The following is a 12,649-nucleotide window of genomic DNA, read 5'->3' as shown; positions in this document are numbered from 1 at the left end:
TTTAGTCCAATGAGATTTTTCCCATCCCAACTCGAAACGAAGGGAGTATCCAAACATTTAGGTGGCTAGCATCTCATATCACATACACAAGGAGCTTCTCCCCAGCAAATCGTTGTGGGTCCTACACCTCTGTTACACCTTGGGGATTGGCCCCAAGGGATGCACCATCTCAAACATGAAACACAAGTGTAACATTGTCCACTCTTTTGATAAAGCATTCCAGGAGATATTTTTATTTCCTCACTTAATTAGTCCCCAAAGAAACAACTTAGGATCCTCACACTCTCATCGTTGCTCAATAGTTTTAGCAATCAAGTGTCATATATCCAAGGGATTTTCTCTTAATACCATGTTTAGATGTAGATACAATGTGCAATGCCATATAGTGCTCAAACAAATTAACTACAAATCAATCAATGTGTCGTGTGAAAAAAATTCCTTCAATGATTTTCTTTCTAATGTATTGTTACGTTACTTAGAAACAATACTGGACTAATCCGTGCTATTGTCCCTTTAAACTTAAATGAAGCGAGTCTTTTATATCATGATATTCATGAAAATAATAATTAATTGATACTTAACTTTTCACAACCCCCTTCCCCCTACCCTTTAGGTTTTGCAATCGTGCAACGGTTTAAGAGGGTATTTCATATCATTTTTTCCATGTAAAAAAGAGATAAACAAAAAATTTCACATAGAGATAAAGGTAGGCTGAGACAAATCCCCATGCCCTACCTTGACCATATATTCACACACATGTACCTAATTTATTGTAAATTTTTACGTGTATAAAAATATAATTTTTTATTTAAAAATCCATTTTAATAAAATTTTATCATTTAGTTTAATATTAATAATTATTTTTTAATTTCCAAATTTATGCATATTATATAGATTGTGATTCAGTATCATATTCAATAATACTCCATAGGAATACTATTTGATTCATAAAAATCCATGAAATTATTCTTTTCCTATTAAATCTTACATTGTGGGTTTTGCGATTTTGATTCTCATTATGTGAATTGCTGAAAATCACTAATTATCCTATAATTTCTAACATATTCAAGCATATTCAACCATTTTCAATAAATTTTCATAGCAAGAGCGAAATATTCATGATAAAAACTCAATAAAAGACGCTTACGCTATAATTTGCATATACACATATCATATATTGAAAATGGAAAGCTTCTCACATTCTTCTATAGCCACTAACACCTCATTTGCACTTTTTTGATCCACTCCTTGTATCTCATTACGAATCAGCACTCATTTTCCCTCACCCTCTTAGCCCATATGAACCACGTTTATGGCAAGAGATAAAGAGGAGAGAGAAAGGCTAAAATTTGAACTTTTCATTCGTCGATGCATCAAATCTCACGTGGTCTAGAGTGATTGAGAGCAAAGAATTTGCAACATCTCAGCTCCATGATGATGTAAGATGATGATTTGAATAGTTGCAAAAATCCATTTTTTAAGAAATTGCGGGGTCGCCCAAAAAATGGCTCCACCCACCCCCCATTCATTGAGTTTCAAGAGGACTAGCTCCCTCTAAGCTTAGTTAATAAGTAACTTACAAAAAAAGTAGTTCAACCCTCTTGCATTCGCACTGTACGAAAGTAGTTTCAGCCCAAGCACAGGGGCAAACAACCTCGGAGTTTCAGATCCGGTAGCTACTTCATAATGCCAAACCTTGCAACCATTAAATGGGGGGGTCAAACGGACTCTGATTGACGAATGGACATGCACGTTGGATTCCCACTCGGATAAGTTACTCATAAATATATGTGTGCATCATGTGGGTTTGAAATAAGGTATTTTTAAAATTCTATTTTTATAACTTTTTTACATACAGAAGTGTGCCATATAAAGGGGATATTTACATATTGAATAGAAAAGGGTTATGTTTTATTTTAAAAAAATTTCAAAAATAAGGATATTTATAAATAAGCCTTGAACGCACGTGATGTAGAGGATATACATATAGTAACTTCCCGAGGATTCCCACATCGAAATGCAACTAGAATAACTCTAGCTCCTTGATTTTTTATCATTCTATTTTTTGCCAAAAATGTCACTTTTATGGCTCTTGGGCCACTTTTGCACTTTAAAGTCAGCTCTAAAATTCAACTCTCATTTTTATGACCATAGGATAGGGTGGCTCATCTTGTCAAATGCATGAACTGATTTACACAAACATAAACCATAAAGAGTATCAAGCTGCTACAAATAAAAATACACAATAGAGCACAACCACAGATCTCACCCTACCCCCTGACTAAATCAAGGTTTGAAGTCCACACGAGGAATAGACCAAGCATAATTTGACAAAGATCCAAAACTAGTCACTAACCAAGTGCCCCAACATAGTCTAGCTAAAAATAGCTATTAAAGAAATCATCCTAAGTAGTGGTCTCCTGACCTGCCTACCTAACCTAGGACAATTGGACTAGGGACTCCTACTAGGTGAGAACTCCTATAGCCTGAGCTATTAAAAACCATATGCTTTTCTATTTTATTGTATTTTTTCCTTAAGTACTTTATACTCGGGCGTGAAAAAAGAGGGAGATGAGCATATCGTGACCTAAGGAGAATAGGGTATTAGTCTCAAGTCTTGTCTTGGTACCCAAGAATCGACCAAGCTCTTGCAAGGTAGCACTGAATCCTTTTTTCCTTTTGCTCACTTTTATTTTCGCTCCAACCATGCTTTTTATTTTTCGGCCAAATACCACCCCCATGAAGATAAGGCATCGACCCTAGGTCTCTACTCTAACTCGTCCCCAGGAGCCTACCAGCTCTTCACAAGAAGGCAATGAACATTTGCTCTTGGAATTTTTCTTTCTTTATTTTCTTATTTATGGGTTAGAATCCCTTTTTACACACTTTTGTATCTGATAGATTTCAGATATATTCATTGTTTTTCTCTTTCATTGTATCTGATACACTTTTGTATCTGATAGAAGCCTCACAACAGAAAGGGACTCTTAGAAACAACTACCTAGTAGGCTAATAGAACAAGGTAACTAGAACTACCCTAAAAAATAGCTCTAAGAGTGCTCGACAATGTCTTTACAGGAGGCTGACAACTACTCAAACCTCCCCAAGCACACCTAACCTAACCTTGGGACTTCATGCCTTGAATGTTGGTTCCCAACAAAAGAAAAATACCCCACATACATATACATATGTAGCATAAAGGAAAAGACCTCGTAAAGTAAATATATCACTTGGACTTGGCCACAAGAAGCTTCTACATAGCAAGAGGCTCTCTCCAAGTGTTCCATCGAATATGTTTAGTACAACAACTAAACAAAACCCATTAACCGCACCTGGACCAAACAAACAAATGGCCCTCTTGGCCTAATGAGATAAACCATTTCATTGCAAAATAAATGGTCCTCTTGGCCTAACAAAATCAAACAAATTCTCTACAAGAACAAAGAGCACTCATGGCCTAACAAAATGTAACCATGTAGCACACCATTCAACATCCTACTATTGAAAAGAAAACTTGTGGTCCCCACATAAACCCTACTGAAGCACAAAACTAGGCCAAGGAGATGGCCATTCAGGTCCTACAGTAATGCATTAATTATTAGCTAACCCCTTGCATAAATGGCAAGGGGTATTCGATGAATATTTTGTTGAATGATCCAATGCGTCCATGATAGAATAAGAAGATGGTCAATTGCTACGTGGCTCATAACCCATACAAACCATCGGCGACCAAAATAGGACATGTCAACAAGTAATCCTCACAGTAGCCCTATACTAACATTAGGAGGCAATTGTAAAAAACCCTCAGGACCACATTTATGAAAGACATCTTCAACAAAGGCATAATTAGCCAAGGGGAGTGTGCAAAGTGATTCCACTATCGGGGAATCAATTGGCAAGTCACTGCCTCAAAGATCTCTAGGGTGTCCAAGGTTGCACAATGGTACATCCTTAGAATGGGGTTCCTCACACTATTGGTCCCATTCAATTGGTTGATCACTAACTATGAGTCATCTTTCATCAATAACCGGTGAATACCACTACATCTGGCTAGATTAAGCTCCATAAGCAAGGCCTTGTATTCCGCCATGTTATTAGTAAAAGCAACACCTAAATACACTCCCATTTTTAAAACCATTCGTCGATAGGGGTCTTTTATGACAACCCCAACACTCGCATGCTTAGTAGATCCTGAAAAAGCTCCATCAAAATATAATGTATAAACCAAGGCTTCATCAATGTAACCTGTCATAACAATAAACTTACTTGTACTTATGATAATCAAAGTCTAATCGAGAGAGGGGTGTAAGATAGTTACAATCTCTCCTTCCTTACTAAACTTAATAGAGTGGTGGCAAGAGACTCGAATATCCAACGTGAAAGAGTCGTCTTGCCACTTAGTAATGCGATAACCCTTACTCCACTAGATCGCTTTGCCTTGGTGGTAACACTACTCTAAATATGGATGCTCAAGATAAAGAATGACTTTCCCCATCCAATAATATTGGTACCCTCTGCAAGTTTAAGCTGAATCCTAAAGGACCTGCAAAGGCACTAAGTCCAATCATGTCAATCCCTACATATAATGGGCTTCAATTTATGGAATTTTACTTTGGTTTTGAGTTCTACCCCTTGAAAATAAGCTAAAAGAGTGGTAGAGACATTCATTCCTATATAAACAATCTTATAAGGGCCATCCCATTTGGGTTCCAACTTGTTTAGGAAGATCTCACAAGAGGCGTCACAATGTAGAACCAATTGGCCCTTAGCAAATTTATACTTCTTAGCACAAAGACCATGAAGCATTTTCATTCACTTCTTTCCTACTTGTGACAGGTATTGTAATCTAATCTCGTCAAGATGTGCAAGGGAAGTAAGCCTTTCTTGCAATGCTTATAGTTTTTTTCCATAATGATATAACTCTTTCTTATAGTTGACGAAGAATGTATAGGTCCAATGAAATCAATGCCCCACTTCTCAAATGGTAATATAGCCATGATAGGAGTCAATGGGTGCTTCTTATTCTCCCTATTGTCATATCTCTAACATGTATTGCATCTATTGACATAAGTGAATGCATCTTAGAAAATGGATGTCCACCAATATCCAACTCTCAAAGCTTTTCTGTGCAGTCAACTATCTAGCAAAGTGCCCTCCACAAGCAGAGTCACGAGACTCTTCCAAGATAAAGGGAATCTCATTAGGCATGACATATTAGAAATAAACATCATTGATCCCTTTTGCTTATATAGTGTTCCTGCAATCAAGGCAAACTTCAATGCTTGCTACCTAATTTTTCTCTTTTTAGCCTTTGACAAAGTAGCTCCAGTCTCTCCTGTGAATGATAGTGCATTATGGCAGTATATCAAAATGGAATGGAGACTATACCAATTTTGAATAGACCATCAAGGTCACTAGTTTTAGCCAATACTTCCTTCAACTGTTTGAAATCTAGAAGACATTCAACAATGCCCTGCAACTTCGTTAGCTTACTCCTAATTTCATAGTCAAACTCTTGCAAAGTGATCAACCACTTTGCTAGATAGTCAAGTCGCTACAACTTATTTAACAATAGTCTCAGCCCCTATGTCTTCATATAAAATACTACCTTTTCATATAGGATGTAGTGCTTAAATTTTTTAGTTGTAAAGACCATCCTAAGGAACAATTTCTTCATGTAGGTATAACTAATCTCAAACACCCCTGATTTGTGATTGGCAAATGTAATCAGATGGTTTCACTTCTCCTCCCAAATCTAGGCTAAATAGTTGATACTATATATCGTAGCCACTAAAAATATATAAAATATCTCACCTCTTTTAGGTCCTTTTAGGACTCATGTTTTCGCCAATTCTTACTTCACATCCTCGAAGGATACTTAACATGGATCACTCCAAACAAATGGATAGTTAAATGATAATAGATTTGTCAATGGAAATGTCCTCTCAGCAATACATTAATAAAGCGTCGATAATATCCAACTGATGAAAAAAAGCTATGTACTTCTTTAGGAGCACATGGTGGACTCATAACGATGATAACCTTTGTCTTTTCAGGATTGGTCGCAATACTAGCTGAGCTAACAACATGGCCCAACAACAATTTATAGGGCACTCCAAAGATGCATTTCCTTGGATGGAGAGCAATGCAAAATTTCTTGCAACGTCTTCTTAAAATAATCAGTTGTCTCTCTCTTGTGGTGGCTATCCTAGGTCATCAATAAAGACTTTCAGCTCCTTTGGAAAAATATCACCAAAAGTTTCACAATAGCCATTTTTGGTTATAACTAGTGAAGCAATCCATAAACGAATAGATATCCCTATCCACTTATACTGATCTAGAATTTGATCAATAAATGGCAACATATACTAATCTTTGACTGTTTGTTTACTAAGCTCCCTAAAATCCACACAAAGCCAACAAATGTTTAAATGCTCCAACAATAACATACAGATAGGTGTGGATCAATTGACATGAATATAACCACATGTATAGACATTCATGCAATTTTTTTCATAGTTCTTAAAACTTGGGTTCACAATATGTATATACTCTATATTATTTGCATTCAAGGCCTATTTATAAATACCCTTAATGATGATTTTTTTCTTAATAAAACACACTTATTTTCTATTCAATCTATAAATAACCCCTTCATGTGGTACCTTTCTATATGTAACACACTATTAGTGAATTTGAAAAATTTCCACAAGTTTAGGACTCATGGTCAAAACTTTCTCTTTGCTATAACTCTCACATTGTTGCTCCAAATTTATTGTTCAATAGATTCCATTTTTCCTAAGGTTTCTAATGATGTATCATATGATAGCTTTGGGAAACTTAAATATGTCTTTTTGGAGTCCGAATATTCTAAATAATGAAGAATGGGATTTGAAAGATTCCCAAATTCAATAAAATTGTGTTATGTTACATAAAAATGGTATTTGAAAAATCCCTTATGTCGAACCTACATGATACACATATATAGTATTTAGTGACACCTTGTCCCCCAACCCTGCTAGCACATTCTCTCTCTCTCTCTCTCTCTCTCTCTCTCTCTCTCTCTCTCTCTCTCTCTCTCTCTCTCTCTCTCTCTCTCTCCATGCCTCCAATGAGTCATAAAATATTCCTATTACTCCATCTTCTAGCTTGATATCTTCTAGAGGATGATTACCAATAATGAATTCCATGGTATGGTTTTTCGCTTAATAAGGAAGTGCAATTGGGGGTACATTTTCACCAAACAATTGGAATGTTGAGATGAATAATTCTTTTGTGAAAGAGTCAAATTAGATTCTTTTGCTTCAATCTCATTAATTAGCATAACCTAAGTTATAAATTTTTTATGGCTCATTAATGGATATAGTTCAATACCTCTACTTCCTAAAAGAAAAATTGTTTGGCTTTGATATTGAATATGCACAATATGTGCATCCTTATACAACTCATAATAAACTAGTAATGGGACATTGTAGCTATAAAATCATTAATTATATTGGAGCAAAAACACAATCATGTTTTCCAATGTATGCAACATTAATATAAGGTTTTAATTGATGAACTTCTTAGTGCCATTGTAGCATGTGCCGCCATGTCACCATGGGTACATTACATCCTTCTTGACTAACATGACTAGTAGCATGTGTTCAACAATTATCTCTCTTTGGCTCATCGTCATTGGCATAAATCTTCCTCAATAGGTTGTTGGTTGTTTTTTTGTATAATAATAAAGTATATGCAAGATGTTAGAGAGAGGGACAAAAGTCACATTATGATCAAATGCACATGCATTAGAAAGTAAACCATTATTTCGGGGCATGGAGTTGCATTCTTAGATATCAAGGGATAGATAGCTACATATAGGGTAGAAGATGTTTAACGTGCTATAGGTTTTTGGCATACCCATTTGTAGTGGGAAAAAAAATAACGAGATGATCAATTGAATGCACTGTTGATATTTAGTTTTTTGAATAGATTACTAGTAGGGCATTTTGGATAATCCGATTTCCTTTTCTCATGGCATATCAAATCCTTTAAAAAGATAAATAACCTAAACTTGTACTTTTAGAAGATCTTGTTGACTGAGGGAAAATCATATGTAGTTATTATCATCACATACATACATACATACATACATACATACATACATACATACATACATACATACATACATACATACATACATACATACATACATACATACATACATACATACATACATACATACATACATACATACATACATACATACATACATACATACATACATACATACATACATACATACATACATACATACATACATACATACATACATACATACATGTGTGTGTAGAGAGAGAGAGAGGAGTCGACATTCTTATCGTCATCATCGATCATCTTCTTCTTCTTTGTGACATATCCTCACCTTTGCTCATTTTCATTTTCTATTACTATCAATTATGAAACACTCTATTAGTATTATTGAAATAGCCACACTAACAAAATAGGTCATGGTGTCTCTTTGCTATGACACAACACTCAAAAATAAGAAAGAACTTTGCAAACATGTCCACAAGAAACAAAGTGCATAGTAATTATAAGTAACTTCAACATTGATTAGAAACAGCAAAACAAAAATCTTATTTAAAAAAACTGACAACCATAATGAAAGCACCAAACACAAACATATACCAAAAAATAAAAGAATGGAAAGACTCTACCACTAGAAAAATTACCAGAAAATTTCTCCTCAATATCCTCAATGTACATATAAATTATAATGCATTATATAAGATTATTAGTTGTTCTCCTCAAGATTGTTCTCTCTCCTCTTCATGTCTTTCAAAACTTGAACTACATTGAAAGCACTTTGGAGTATTGAAATCTAGGATTGATAACTCACTTTTGTGCATGATACAACTTGGACATGAATGGTTGCATGCAGAGAAGGTGGGAAAGAGAATGCGACCCCACCTAAGTAGTTGTTGGGGTAGAAATTCCTAACACATGGTGGTTGGAATAGCAATTTCTACCCCACCACATGTCATCTCAACATGCATCCCCCTCCCCCCCCCGAAAGGGGGTCTACCAAGGATTGCCCCACCTTTCGACACATTAGAGGTTTAGCAAGGTATGTCATGGAATGTAGCCCCTATGTCCGATCCAATCACATCCTTGGCACTCCCATTCATCCATGTGTCTGATACAACCCTGTACCCCAATCTGACTCCCCACGTGAGCCTACAATATCATTGCATGAATGGGGCAGACACTCCAATAAGTGTAAATGGATTTGATATCACCTGTGGAGATATTCAGAGATAAGATTGGAGCTTGATGGATAGCGTAGATCAAGCCAAACAATTACTCATCTAGAGTCCCATCTTGAGAGTCAACACCAATCCTTCTGTTTAATATAAGGTAATTCTTTGTTTATTAATAACTCCACACCATTGTAGGTTATATCAAGCATCCTCATTTTTCAATCTAAGTCTATGGGTTTCCCCCCTCCTCCCCTAGTTAGAGTACAAAGCAAAAGCCTGCATAATGCTAGCATGCATGGAAGCCCTATGCAACTGATAATAGGGCTTGGCTTAGGCTTCCCCAAGCTTGTCTAAGACAAAAAGAAGGCTTCCACATGAAAACAGACAAGAGAGGAGAGAGTTGAAGCACCTAAGAGCACACACGCAAAAGAAATGGAGACTTGAGAACATAGAGAGATAGGGTTAAAATCTACTTCCATACAAAATAACTAAGCTTGCAACATGATAAAAATAATAATATGAAAGTACCACAATGTATCTGCATGTGGTCATTAAGTGTGAACTTGTTAAGGAAAGAAGAGGTGGCACAATGAATGTGCCATAATCAAGGATGTAATATATGGGTGTAGTCCAGCTATAGAATCAGTGGTGTATCCTTATGCTAGTCACCTAACACACCAATGAATAATATCCTGCCACATCACCAAGACATATAGTGGATGCCATTTCATGTGGAGCTTGACATCTCAACACTCCCTCTCTTGATGTTGAGATGACAAGCTCAACATGTGCAAATATTGATGATGGATCACGTGACTAGATGGGCTCGCACATCTACACTTAGCACGTCAGTGGTCATTATGATCCTCACATGGCCATTGACTTATCACTTATTATATTTAGTTTGTTACAACTACCTACAATTATTGGCATATTTATAGTGCTAGTCGATTTGTATAATCAGTTATACATTATTTGACTTAGTAGGTCACTTTCCATTATGTTGTATCTTATTTATACTTTTTGTACATTATATTATTATTGTGTGTGAAAGAAGAAGAAGAAGAAACCAACAAAAAAATATTTTGGCCTCCATCTCTCTTCATGTATTCTTGAGTGAGTTTCCTCTTGTATGTATGGTCCCTCCACCATGCAATTTGTGACATGGTATCAAAGCATCATTGTTGAGAGAGACTGGTTTTGAAGGCTAAAGTGAAGGAGAAGAAGTAAGGATTTGAGCAAGTAAGCATTGGGTAAGAAGCTCTCCAAATTCTCCACTCTTTCTCTTGTATAGTGCATGTGGAGGAATCTAAAGCATGGTAGAGCAAAAATCTCGAAGTACTCTGAGATTTGCTAGGAATCAAACACAAGTTTTATCTACAAATAGGTTTTAGATTACATGTATTATTAAGTAGTTACCAGTAAAAAAAAGGTTTCTTGGTGTATTGATGTATATTTCTTGTGAAAGGTTGCAGAAGACTTGCTTGTTGCTTTGAATCAATTTTGTGATAATGGTAGAGAACAGTGGAAACACCATCATTGAGAAAATGGACAAGAACAACTACCCACCATGGAAGTTTTGTTGACGAACTTCCTTATTCGAAAATACATTTACGAGTTTATTTCATGTGAAGAAAACTAGCCAAAGCTGAGTGACCCTACAACTGTAGATGAATTAAAGGTGTGGAAAGAATGGAATGCAAATGACAAAAAGGTGATGTATTGGTTATTTTCAATCATTGACAACACTATGTTGGGAAATTTAAAAAATGCAAAAACTTTACATGTAACTTGGACAATCTTTGAGAATATATTTTTAGTAAATACAAAGATATAGAAGATTCAACTAAAGCAAGATTTGAATAAACCACACATTCAAAAATTTAACAATTTTCATAAAGTTTGGGAATTCATAATGTGCTTAATATTTGGACACATGGTCAAATCTTATCCCCTTACTTGAAGGTGAAATTTTCATTAGATACTGTATAAGCAATCTCCCCAAGTCCCACTCTCAAATATGGGGTTAAGATTTATTCACTTGGTCAAATCTTTACTTCTTATTTGGAAGTGAAACTTGAGAGGTTTCCAAATTCTCTAATATAGTATTAATACTTTAAAGAAAGTAAAGGTGTTTGTAAATGAGTATGCTTTTAAAGTGAGAAGCATTGCAGATGCCTTAGCAGTTATTGATGCAATGCCTGATAATGATCTACTTTGGGTGGCCTTAATAGTAAGAAGGTCTAGAAATCATTTATCACTTCAATATATGTATAGAAGCCATTTCTAGTTTTTGATGAGTTTGTCTCTCTCATGATCATTGAAGAGATTAATATGCATGGTGAATCGTCTGAAAGAAGTGGTAAACAAGTCTAAGAATTTTACTCAAGTTTATGAAGGAGATGTGACTAATCCTCTTCAAGGGACCGTGGTATGGGATGTGTTGGTGATAACTAGCAAAATAGGTTGAATTAGTAATTTGGTGAAATGCAAGTTTCAAGAGGCCATGGAAAATATAGAGGTAGGGAGAGCTCTAGTGGAAGAGATGGTTGGTAGAGTAGAGGTCCTAGAAATTCAGGTATTTTTTGTCCTTATTGTGGTAAAACAAGTCATATTATAGCCCATTGTTATGTTAAGAAGGATGATATCTGTAGTGGTAAATTGTAGCAAGGAAACTATGCATTATCTTCATGGTAGAATGAAGGAAAAAGAAGCATTTGCTTGTTATGTAACATATAATAAGTGCTATTACAAGAAAGGGGACACATGATGATGTATGATATGTTGATTCAAGTGTATTTAATCATATGATTAGTCATGTTGAATGGTTTGGAGAGATGTAAGATTTGCAAAATCCAAGTTATGTGTAGACGGGTGATGACTCATACCACCAATTTCACACATTGGAAAGGTTTCCTCATCCTTGCATGATAGATAAACAAAGAGTCTATCAAATATATTACATGTGCCACCAATCATCACAGATAATTTAATGCATGTTAACCAAATGGTAGAGCAAGGGTTGCACGTTCAATTGAATACAAAAGGTTATTTTGTAGGACTATAATGATAAGTGTAAGTTGGTCTCCCAAAAGGAGGTAGAGTTAGCTGTATGTTCACTTTAGATACTAAAATTCATGCTATGAATACTTCTATGTATGCTTAAGGAAAAGGAGTGGTTGTAGACATTGAAATATGCCACAAATGTATTGGACATGTCAATGTGCAGAGGTTGAAATTAATACAATCCAAAGGGTTTGTTACAGGGTTGCCTACTTTTAGAGTTGCAAAATTTCATAAAGTGTATGAAACATGTTCGTTTGGCAACTAGGCAAGAGAACCTCTTTTGCATGACAAAGATATGGGTATTGATGCTATGCATACAGATGTTTGGGAGCATACAT

Source organism: Lygodium microphyllum, chromosome 11 (assembly GCF_053477565.2).
Source record: "Lygodium microphyllum isolate KBCC chromosome 11, Lygodium_microphyllum_v1.1.10, whole genome shotgun sequence".
Taxonomy (NCBI): Eukaryota; Viridiplantae; Streptophyta; class Polypodiopsida; order Schizaeales; family Lygodiaceae; genus Lygodium; species Lygodium microphyllum.
Note: the sequence above shows the minus strand (reverse complement) of the source record.